This window comes from Thamnophis sirtalis, unplaced genomic scaffold, assembly GCF_051295495.1.
Source record: "Thamnophis sirtalis isolate CommonGarterSnake01/CBP01778 unplaced genomic scaffold, rThaSir2_p1.2 scaffold_2, whole genome shotgun sequence".
In the NCBI taxonomy this organism is placed as follows: Eukaryota; Metazoa; Chordata; class Lepidosauria; order Squamata; family Natricidae; genus Thamnophis; species Thamnophis sirtalis.
Genome location: NW_028261382.1, coordinates 49,137,494 through 49,149,049, shown reverse-complemented (window position 1 = coordinate 49,149,049; position 11,556 = coordinate 49,137,494). Strand labels below are relative to the sequence as shown.

Below are 11,556 nucleotides of genomic sequence, written 5' to 3'. Positions count from 1 at the left end.
ACCAGAAGTTGTGGGTGCTCCAACATTGGAGGTTTTTAAGAAGAGATGGGACAGACGTTTCACTGAAATGGGTTAGGGTTTCCTGCCTAAGCAGGGGGTTGGACTAGAAGACCTCCAAGGTCCCTTCTACATTCTGGAGTACGTTTTTGCCAAACCCTCCACTCTAGCCAAGCCTGCCATCTTTAATGAATCCGCTTCATGTACGATAAGTTTTTGTATCCCCTGGTTATGGCTGTGAAAATCACCTCTAATTTTCTGGCCTCTTTGCCAGACTTGATCTGAGTGCAAATTCTGCACCAGTACTCAATTATTTGAGATGGGCGTCTTGGATGAACTTGCCCAAATGTTGCTTCTTCTGTCATCCTGTTAAGCAAATCATGGCTTAACGGGTTCTGTGAATACAGCCAATAGCAGGGAGCATCATAGGACAGCTTTTAAGAATTACTCCTCCCCTTCGTTCCATACCCATTTAAAATTTTCAAGGCTGCCACAATTAAACGTGGTTTTATTTCCTTTGTAAGAAGTTATTAGGCTGAATGTTGTTTTCTAAAGTCCTAGTTTATTTACAAATGTACAAAGCTCAGCTCAGGCAGTTGCAACGTAGACAAATTATGACTCCACCTCTGATTCTTTTTTCCACATTGCCCTGCATTATTACATTGCAAGAACATTTTCCCAGCGCGATAGTTTACACATATTTTGTACTGTACAGTAGTTCTCGACTCACAACAGTTCATTTAGTGACTTCAAAGTTACAGTGGCGCTGAAAGAAAAGTGACCTATGACCATTTTTCACACTTAACAACCATTGCCGCATCCCCACAGTCATATCCAAATTCAGACTTCGCGACCGGTTTCTGTTTATGACCGTCACAATGTCCCGGCGTTACGTGATCCTCTCTTGCGACCACCTGACAAAATCCATGGGGGAAGCCAGGTTCACTTGACGGTGTTATTAACACAGCAACTGCAACGATTCACTTAACTGGCAAGAAAGGTGGCAAAATGGGCCAAAATTCACTGAATGACTATCTCGTTTAGTGACATTTGGGGGCTCAAACATCATGTTGAGGACAATTTGTATTGTGGCTGTAGTTCCTGTTTTCCAGCCAAGTTGTTCTCACTGCTGGATTTTCAGGAGAGAGAAAAGCCCTGCCGGTCTCCTAATTTGGTGCTGGCTGGGAATTCTGGGATTTGTCATCCCAGGAAGATGGGACATTGTAGACGTTTTGTTCAAACTCCCTCCAAAACCTGTTGCACACAAAGTGGAAATGTGTCTGATCTAAGATAAGACCTCAGGGACCACTAAATTGATCATTTTAAGTCCTGCGGACCACTAATATCTGCATAATGGCTGGCTGGCTATGGCTAGGTCATGTGATTGGGTGGGTGTGGCCAACTCGATGTCACTCATATCAAGGGGCGCCTTGCCAGCCACTCCTCGCCTGCCCACCCAGGCTCCTTAGGGCCCCAAAAGGAAGCAGTTGCTGGAGCTAAGCAGCCGCCAGGAGAAAGGAGGCTCAGCAGAAGCACCTCACTGAGGACTACCAGCATAGGCTTTATCAAGCAGAGGGAAGGCCTGCAGTAGTGCAAGGCCAGGTACTGGCGCCTGGAGGCTCAGCGGGCTGAGATGGTCAGCCAGTTCCAGACAATGATGCAGTCCCACTGGAACGAGGCCCTCCGGCTCTTTGCCATCAGTGGCCTCGTCGTCCCTCACCAGGAGGCTGAGGCAGACCCCAAGTCGGAATTTCTGCTCCCCTCCAACCCGCCCCAAAAGACTCTGAAGGGGGAGACCCTCCATAGCAACACAAGCGTTCATTGTATGTATGCAGCTCAGGGACCGTGGTTTTGAGGACCCCGGATTTAGTGCAATATAAAAAAGGCAAATAATTTTTCGGCAGTGAGAAGACGGACTTTCAGGCATCTCCTGAATGACCATCTACACCGGAGTCTTTTTTGGAGGATTCTTTTGAATCTAAGCTGTCCCGTAGAGACAGTGACGTGGGAGAAACTCCAGTGGTCCCAGAGATGTTCGCAAAATCTCTGGGAACCTAAGGAAAGCCTTCCTAATCCAGTGACTTCCGGATCGGCTCAGATGCCGACTGCAACTGCCATAGCCCAGACAGAGAGCTGAATATGAACATGTCGTTTGATGTGAGTTTTAAATCCTTTTTTCTTGTTGGAAAGAGAACACCCTAAATTTGGAAACTTAGTTTAAAATAAGGCTGCTAAGTGAGAAAAGCGGCGGTGATAAATGTTTGCCACTTGGAAGTTTATTTTTCTGTTCCTTTTTTTAAATTCCTGGAAGCCGGGCTGGACTTTCCTGTAATTCGAATCGGCTTTTTGCGTTCCTTCTCTTTGTTGTCGATACCTTTAACTTTGAATCTAACGGGGCACTAAATCTTAAACTTAAAGTGCTTTGAAGATCGGGTTTCTTTTCTTTTTTTAACAATTAGTAATTAACAAACGGAACGGACTAAAACAAGCTGTAAACTACAAACTACAAGCCAACACTGCCATCTTGTGGACTCGAACTTTGTCATTAAAATCCCCCCTGTAATGCATTTGATTTACGTGTTTACGCAGCTGGGAACCTGTGAGATAAAACAGCAAAGCTGAGCGTGACCTTGAAGAGACTCTTATCTTAGGGGGGGGAAAAAAAGAGTCCGGAAAAAATCATTTGTTTTAGCTTGTTGACATCCTTTCATCTCCCAACACCATTCTCATATTACCGGCTGTGGAGACATCGACACTGAGTTTTTCCTTTTTGATCATCACCATTGACTTTTTGATCTTTTACATTTTTTTTTCTTTTCTGTTTTGATTATTCTTTTTAACCTTTGGATCAGCTCTTGACTATTTACATTTTTTCTGCTTCTTTCTTTTCTCACTTGTTATTGAAGCACCTCTTCTCCCCTTTTTGGAGGGGGGGTGTCTTCCTTTTTTTTTTACTATTTCATACTCTCTTATTTATATATATATTTTTAATTGCATTCTACTGCATTTCATCTTTGAAAAAAAAAAGTTTCCTCTTCTTTCCTTCCTTTTCTCTCCCTTCTCTCTTTTCCTTCCCTTTCTCTATTCTCCCCTTTCTTATCTCCCCCCCTCTCCTCTGTGTACTTTATGTACTTAATCCACTATACTTATAACCCTCTACCCTCCAATACTAATTGGCTATGAGCAGAAAAGCAGCTGCCTCTGGCTTTATATCAACCCCTGCCCCCTCACCTGCGGGAGGCCAGAGGACAACACAGACGATGTCCCATCAGGAAAAAGAGAAGGAAGCCAACTTTGAAACACTTATACAAATGATGCAGAAAATGCAAGCAGGAAACGATACCCCTGTAAAAAAAATGGAGGCAATGGAACAACAAAACCAAAGTATAGTGCAAAAAGTTGATAATATGGAAGGAAAAGTAGAAAGTATACACAACTGGATGCTGAAATATGAAAATAGGATTCAAAAAATTGAAAATAAGATTCAAGAAGGAGAGAAGAAAACTGAAAAGCTAGAGATCAGACTAAGTGATGTAGAAAGAAAGAGCAGTGGAATATTAAGATGGGAGATGGACAGGTCTGAATTTTTTTTAAGATTTCAAAACATAGAAGAAGAAAAAGGAGAGGACTTAGTTCAGATAATTTCAAATATTTTGATAGATGTTCTGGGGATGTCCCAGGACCAAATAAAAGAAACAATCGATGAGACTTTTAGAGTATACACAAGGTATGCAATGAGAAATGCTCTTCCAAGAGAAGTGCATGTAAGATTCACTAAGAAAACAATTAAATCACAAATCTTACAGAAAATGAGAGATAGAAAATTAGAATATAAAGGAAAGGAGATTGTAGTACTCAAACAAATTCCAAGAGAGGTGAGAGAGAGGAGAAGAGAATATCAATTTCTGACCAAAGTATTGATAAAAAAGGTGTTAACTACAGATGGCTCATACCGGAAGGTTTATTATGTACTTGGCAAGGACAAAGACACAGGATAGATACAACTGAGAAGGCAGAAGCTTTCTATGAAGAATACTTTAGAGAAACGGCGGAGAAAGCTGGGAAAGACGATGCAGTGATACAAATACTGGAACCACCTGTAACCGCGACCGAAAAAATAGAAGGAGCAGTAGGTGGAAGTGAGAAAGAAGGGGAGACAGGGAATGGGAGCCGCAAAGAAAAAAGAGAACCTAGATCTACTAGAGCGATAAACCCTGTATATAAAGTATAAACATGGAAGAAAGAAAAATGATTACAATTAACATTAATGGACTCAATTCGATAACTAAAAGGAAGAAAGTATTCCATAAATTAGAGAAATTACAACTTGACATAATCTGTCTGCAAGAAGTACATATTCAAAAGAAATATGAACATTTACTGACTCAACCAAAGCTTGGGAAAATGTTTTCATCATTGGCAAATTGTAAGAAAAGAGGAGTGGTCTTCTATATTAAAGGCAACATCCCAACAAAAGTAGTATACGCAGAGGAAGAGGGAAGAATTTTGATGGTGGAAATTATGGATACCAAAAAGACACTCCTAATTGGAATCTACGCCCCCAATGAAAAACAAGATGAATTCTACAAAAAACTACACAAAAAAGTTTTGGAACTAGACTATGCTGATATTTGTATGATGGGAGACTTTAATGGCATTGTGAATCAAAATGTGGACTATAAAACACATAAAACAAAAAAATTAAATAGGAAGCCTCTACCGAAATCTTTTTTTAGGATGACAGATGAACTAAATTTAAAAGATATATGGAGAGAAAGAAACGTTAAAAAAGAACAATATACCTTCTACTCAAATAGACATTCTTCATTCTCTAGAATAGATATGATATGGGTCTCAGCGGAGTTGAGCTCCAACATAAAAGAAATTGAGATTGAAGCAAGTACCTGGGCGGACCACAATCCAATTTTAATTAAATGGAAAGGCCAAAGGGCAAGATCTAGATGGACACTAAACAACACTATATTGAAAGAAAAAGAGTTTGTACAAAAAATAGAAAAAGAGCTAGTCCTTTTTTTTAAAGAAAATAGGAAAGAAGATACGTCGTTGCAGAATCTCTGGGACACAATGAAGGCTGTTATCAGAGGTTTGACAATAGACTACACAAGGAAGAGAAACTCAAAAAAAAGACAAATGCACAAAGCTTTAGACAATGACTATAAAATACTTGAAAGAGACCTACAGAGAGCACCACAAAAAAAAGATGTTAAAATAAAAATGGACATAATTAAACACAAAATGGACCTATTAGAAAAGGAAGAACTGGCACAAAAAATTAGAGGTGCCAAACAGAATTATTTTGAAAATGCGAACAAACCAGACAGGTGGTTAGCATATAAGATGAAAAAAGAGAGAGAAACAAAGAAAATACTTCAACTAAGAGATAAACAAGGAGAAATTCAATATGGGAATACCGAAAAAAAAAAAAATTATACATGACTACTACGTTAAACTCTATGAACAAGAGAAGGTGGAGGAGGGACGAGTCAAAAAGTATCTACAAGATGCCAATCTCCCCCAGGTACCAGATGAAACTAGAACAATGTTAGAGAGAAAAATAACAATGATGGAACTAACAGAGGCACTTAAAAAACAAAATAATGGGAAAGCCCCAGGACCAGATGGCCTACCCGTGGAATTCTACAGAACATTTGAAGAAATATTGACCCTCCCACTCTTACAAGTCATGAATGAAGTGATGACTGAGAACCAAATACCGAAGTCATGGTCAGAAGCGTATATCACATTACTACCCAAGGAAGAGACTGATTCAACACAAATCAAGAATTATAGACCAATTTCTTTATTAAACTCAGACTACAAGCTATTTGCATCGATACTAGCTGAGAGACTTAAAAAATACTTAAATGGCTTCATTCATTCAGATCAAAATGGCTTTTTACCTAAAAGACAAATCAAAGACAATATGAGAATAATTTTGAATACCTTGGAATACTATGAGGCCCACCCAGAAAAACAATTGGCATTGATGTTCCTCGATGCGCAGAAGGCCTTTGATAATGTGAATTGGCAGTTTATGTTCTTGCAACTGGAGCAGATGAACTTTGGCAAGAAATTCACTCAAAGTATACGAACGATATACCAGAAACAAGCAGCAAAGATAATGGTAAATGGAGAACTAACAGAACCGATTGAAATAAAGAGAGGTACAAGACAAGGCTGCCCACTATCACCGCTACTCTTTGTCCTAACACTAGAGGTCTTAAATAGAAAGATTAGAGAAGAAGAAGAAATAAGAGGAATGAAAATTAAGAGAGAAGAGTATAAACTGCAAGCGTTCGCAGACGACTTAGTTTTCATTTTTGAAGATCCATTAGAAACTGCACCCAAATTGTTAGAAAGAATAGAGGAATATGGAGAAGTAGCAGGCTTGAAAATAAACAAAGATAAAACAAAGATCATGACAAAGAATATCCCAGCTACACAAAAGGAACAGTTGTCAGAAATGTTGCAGATTCAAAACACAAGTAAGATTAAATATTTGGGGATACATTTATCACCTAGATGTAGCACTCTTAAAGAGGATAATTATACCAGATTAAAACGACAAATAGCAATCGATTTGGAGAAATGGGAAAACTTGCATTTATCAATGATGGGAAGAATTTCCACAATTAAAATGAGCATTCTACCTAGAATTCTATATCTGTTTCAGACAATCCCAATTAGACTGGGTAAGGACTTTTTTGAACTTCAATGTTGGCACATTGAACGTGCCATGTTGGCACATTGGGGGAAACCCGAATCTGAAAGCTTCCTGGTTTTCCCCACCCAGTTGAAAGTTCAAGATCTTGCCCCCCACACCCACAAGTCCATCCCATGGTCCTATCTTCCACTGCCACACTGGCAGTTCCATCCATCTACATCCAGCCAGGTGCAGGAACAAAAGTGACCTTGACTTTCTAAGAAGAATGTTGTTATGGCTACATATCATCTAACTCCTTACAATTCCCCCCTCCCGTTTTCCCACCATAGAAAATGCATAGTAGAATACTAGAAGGTGTGGCAGGCCAAAGACCCACAAGAAAAGATGGCTGCAGGCCTGACAGGTGGAGAATAAACAAATGTATGTTGGAAAGACTCCTGACTGAATTATCTACAGCAGCAGGTTAAGAAATGCCCAATTCTTGCATTCAGAATAACCATAATTTTAAGATCAAACAATCGCAATCAATCACAGAAGGATCTTGATAAAACTTGAACATTGGACACCATTGAAATTCAATGGTGAAGAAAGGAAGGTTCTACACTTAGGCAAGAAAAACGAAATGCACAGGTACAGTATATGTAGTACCTTGCTCAATAGTAGTAACTGAGAGAGGGATCTTGGAATCCTAGTGGACAACCATCTAAATAGGAGCCAGCCGTGTGCAGCAGCTGCCCAAAAAGCCAACCCAGTTCTAGGCTGCATAAAAAGAGGAATAGAATCAAGATCAGGTGAAGTGTTAATACCACTTTACAAGGCCTTGGGAAGGCCACACTTGGAATACGGCATCCAGTTTTGGTCGCCACGATGTAGAAAAGATGTGGAGACTCTAGAAAGAGTGCAGAGAAGAGCAAGAAAGAGGATTAGGGGACTGGAGGCTAAAACATACAAAGAATGGTTGCAGGAACTGGACCTGGCTAGTCCAGGGAAGAGAAGGACCAGGGGAGACAGGAAAGCATCTTCCAATATTTGAGGGGCTGCCCCAGAGAGGAGTTAGGGGGTCAAGCTATTCTCCAAAGCCCCTGAAGGCCAGAGAAGGAAGAATGGATGGAAACTGACCAAGGAGAGATTCAACCTGGAAATAAGGAGGAATTTCCTGACAATCCACCCATGGAAGAGAAGTTGCCTTCGGAAGTTGTGGGAGCTTCATCCCTGGAGACTTTCAAGAAGAGACTAGACTGGACTGCCCTCAGCCAAGGTGGCGCAGTGGTTAAATGCAGCACTGCAGGCTACTGCTAGATCAGCAGTTCAGCGGTTCAAATCTCACCGGCTCAGGGTTGACTCAGCCTTCCATCCTTCCGAGGTGGGTAAAATGAGGACCCAGATTGTTGGGGGCAATATGCTGACTCTCTGTAAACCGCTTAGAGAGGCCTGAAAGGCCTATGAAGCGGTATATAAGTCTACTGCTATTGCTATTGCTCTGTCAGAAATGGTGTAGGGTCTGCTGTTTGGCCAGGGATTGAACTAGTTGACCTAGTCTAGAGAAAAGAAGGACTAGGGGAGACATGATAGCAGTCTTCCACTATCTCAGGGGTTGCCCCAAAGAAGAGGGAGTCAAACGATTCTCCAAGGCACCTGAGGGCAGGACAAGAAGCAATGGGTGGAAACTAATCAAGGAGAGAAGCAACTTAGAACTAAGGAGAAATTTCCTGACAGAACAATTAATCAGTGGAACAGAAGTTGCCTTTGGAAGTTGTGGGAGCTTCATCCCTGGAGGCTTTCAAGAAGAGACTGGACTGCCATCTGTCAGAAATGACATAGGGTCTCCTGCTTGGGTGGGGGGGTTGGACTAGATGACCTCTAAGGTCCCTTCCAACTCTGTTCATCTAAATCTTAAAGACCCCCCCCCCAGTTCCACACTCACAGCCTCCGTTTTTGCTCTCGCTTACCTCTCCCAGTGACGAAAGAGCAGAGAAGAACGACTGGAGACCCGGAAGAATTGTCAGAGATTGATCTGGCTGACTGGAGTCTTACTGTGAAACGAGAAAATGGGGAAGACAATTAGCAAGAGACTGGAGCTGCAGGGGACGTTTTCTTCCAAGCGAGGCCCTTGGTGAGTGGACTTCAATTCCCACAATCTCCCTGCGATCATGGCTACCGTTGAGAATTCTGGGATTTGAAGTCCATGCAGATGGAAGACCACACCTGTAATGTTAGTGAATGAACGAGTTTTTCATGCTTACGACTGCTTCAGTGTCCTTACGGTCACGCGGTCAAAATTCAAGCGCTTGGCAACAGGCACGTATTTATGCCGGTCCCCTTTTGCGATCTTCTGACAAGCCAAGTCCGGGGGGGGGAGCCGGATTCACTTAACGACCGTGTGACTAACAAACTGCAGTGGTTCACTTAAGCACGGTGGCAAGAAAGGTCGCGAAATGGGGCAAAACTCACTTAGCCACAGAAAATTTGGGCTCAATTGTGGTCGTAAGTCGAGGACTACCCATACTCCCGACCCTGCTGCTCAAGGGCCCCTTAAAAGCCCCTCCACACACATTCCCAAGTGGCTCTTGTTTTCCTGGGTTCTTCTTACATGAGGAAACAGACCCCAAAGGGGTCCTATTTTGGTCCTCGGGTGATGGCAGTCGCATCTCGGAGAGGCTGCTGCAGGGCATTCGGACTTCGGCCTCCCTCTTCTTCTCTTCCTGCGCCTGTAAATGGGGTTAAGAAGTGGGATAATGTCAGGGTTCCAAATAGCATCCAAAATTAAACCAGAGTCCGAGGCAAAGGATTTCTCTAAGTTCCAATTGATTAAAAGAGCCATGTTGGCACATCGGGGGAAACCCGAATCTGAAAGCTTCCTGGTTTTCCCCACCCAGTTGAAAGTTCAAGATCTTGCCCCCCACACCCACAAGTCCATCCCATGGTCCTATCTTCCACTGCCACACTGGCAGTTCCACCCATCTACATCCAGCCAGGTGCAGGAACAAAAGTGACCTTGACTTTCTAAGAAGAATGTTGTTATGGCTACATATCATCTAACTCCTTACAATTCCCCCTTCCCGTTTTCCCACCATAGAAAATGCATAGTAGAATACTAGAAGGTGTGGCAGGCCAAAGACCCACAAGAAAAGATGGCTGCAGGCCTGACAGGTGGAGAATAAACAAATGTATGTTGGAAAGACTCCTGACTGAATTATCTACAGCAGCAGGTTAAGAAATGCCCAATTCTTGCATTCAGAATAACCATAATTTTAAGATCAAACAATCGCAATCAATCACAGAAGGATCTTGATAAAACTTGAACATTGGGCACCATTGAAATTCAATGGTGAAAAAAGGAAGGTTCTACACTTAGGCAAGAAAAACGAAATGCACAGGTACAGTATATGTAGTACCTTGCTCAATAGTAGTAACTGAGAGAGGGATCTTGGAATCCTAGTGGACAACCATCTAAATAGGAGCCAGCCGTGTGCAGCAGCTGCCCAAAAAGCCAACCCAGTTCTAGGCTGCATAAAAAGAGGGATAGAATCAAGATCCCGTGAAGTGTTAATACCACTTTACAAGGCCTTGGGAAGGCCACACTTGGAATACGGCATCCAGTTTTGGTCGCCACGATGTAGAAAAGATGTGGAGACTCTAGAAAGAGTGCAGAGAAGAGCAAGAAAGAGGATTAGGGGACTGGAGGCTAAAACATGAATTATTGCAGGAACTGGGTGTGTCTAGTTTAATGAAAAGAAGGACCAGGGGAGACAGGATAGCAGTCTTCCAATATCTCAGGGGCTGCCCCAAAGAAGAGGGAGTCAAACTATTCTCTAAGGCACCTGAGGGCAGAACAAGAAGCAATGGGTGGAAACTAATCAAGGAGAGAAGCAACTTAGAAATAAGGAGAAATTTTCTGACAGAACAATTAATCAGTGGAACAGAAGTTGCCTCCAGAAGTTGTGAATGCCCCAACACTGGAAATCTTTAAGAAGAGGTTGGATAGCCATTTGTCTGAAACGGTATAGGGTTTCCTGCCTAGGCAGGGGGTTGGAGTAGAAGACCTCCAAAGTCTCTTCCAACTCTTGTTATATTCTAAAAGTGTTGAAGAACAATTGAGCTGGAAGGGACCTTGGAGATCTTCCAGTCCAGCCCCTACTCAAGCAGGAGACCCTAGACCATTTGAGACAAGTGGCTGTCCAATCTCTTGTTAGAAACCTGCAGTGATGAAGCACCCATGATTTCTGGTGGCAAGTTGTCCCACTGGTTAATTTTTTTTATTGTTAGGAAGTTTTTCCTTAGTTCCAGGTTGAATCTCTCTTGGATTAGTTTCTATCATTTCTTGTCCTGCCTTCTGGTGCTTTGGAGAATAGCTTGACTCCCCTCCTCTTTGTGGCAGCCTCTCAAGTATCGGAAGAGTGCTATCATGTCTCCCCTGGTCCTTTTTTCTCTCCACACTGGCCCAACCCAAATCCTGTAGCCGTTCTTCGTATGTTTTAGTCTTTAATCACCTTAGTTGCTCTTCTCTGAACTTTTTCCAAAACCTCAACATTTTCCCATCGGAATGGGAAGTAATAAAGAAGATATTAGATTGTGCAGAAATGAACAGCTTGACATTGAGAATAAAGGACAAAGAGGAATTAGTGTACTACAGGACGTGGGGGCGGTTTTACAAGTGGTTTGAAAAAAGGTATAAATAGAAAGAAAAAGGACCAAAACATGAAACAAAGATCTCCGACAACACATGATAAATACAGGGGGAGAGGAAATAAGAAAATATTAAAATGCAAATATACAGACGGAAAAATGATATGAATTGACATATGTTAAATAACAATTCTAAAAATGCATATCTAAGAATGAATTTGAAAGGAAAAATAAAAAACTCGCTACAA

General features: G+C 41.9%; 1 pseudogene across 1 annotated transcript in view; it reads right to left on the bottom strand.

Annotated features, from left to right (window-relative positions):
• Window positions 1–8,602: 8,602 nt before the first annotated feature.
• LOC148048793 (serine/threonine-protein kinase MRCK gamma-like) overlaps window positions 8,603–11,556 on the bottom strand; it is a 63,591-nt pseudogene continuing 60,637 nt past the window's right edge. The window contains exons 13-14 of the transcript XR_015695327.1: window positions 9,273–9,390; window positions 8,603–8,715 (exon numbers count right to left, since the gene is read on the bottom strand). The product of XR_015695327.1 is annotated as a serine/threonine-protein kinase MRCK gamma-like (transcript). The remainder of the gene's footprint in view (window positions 8,716–9,272; window positions 9,391–11,556) is intronic.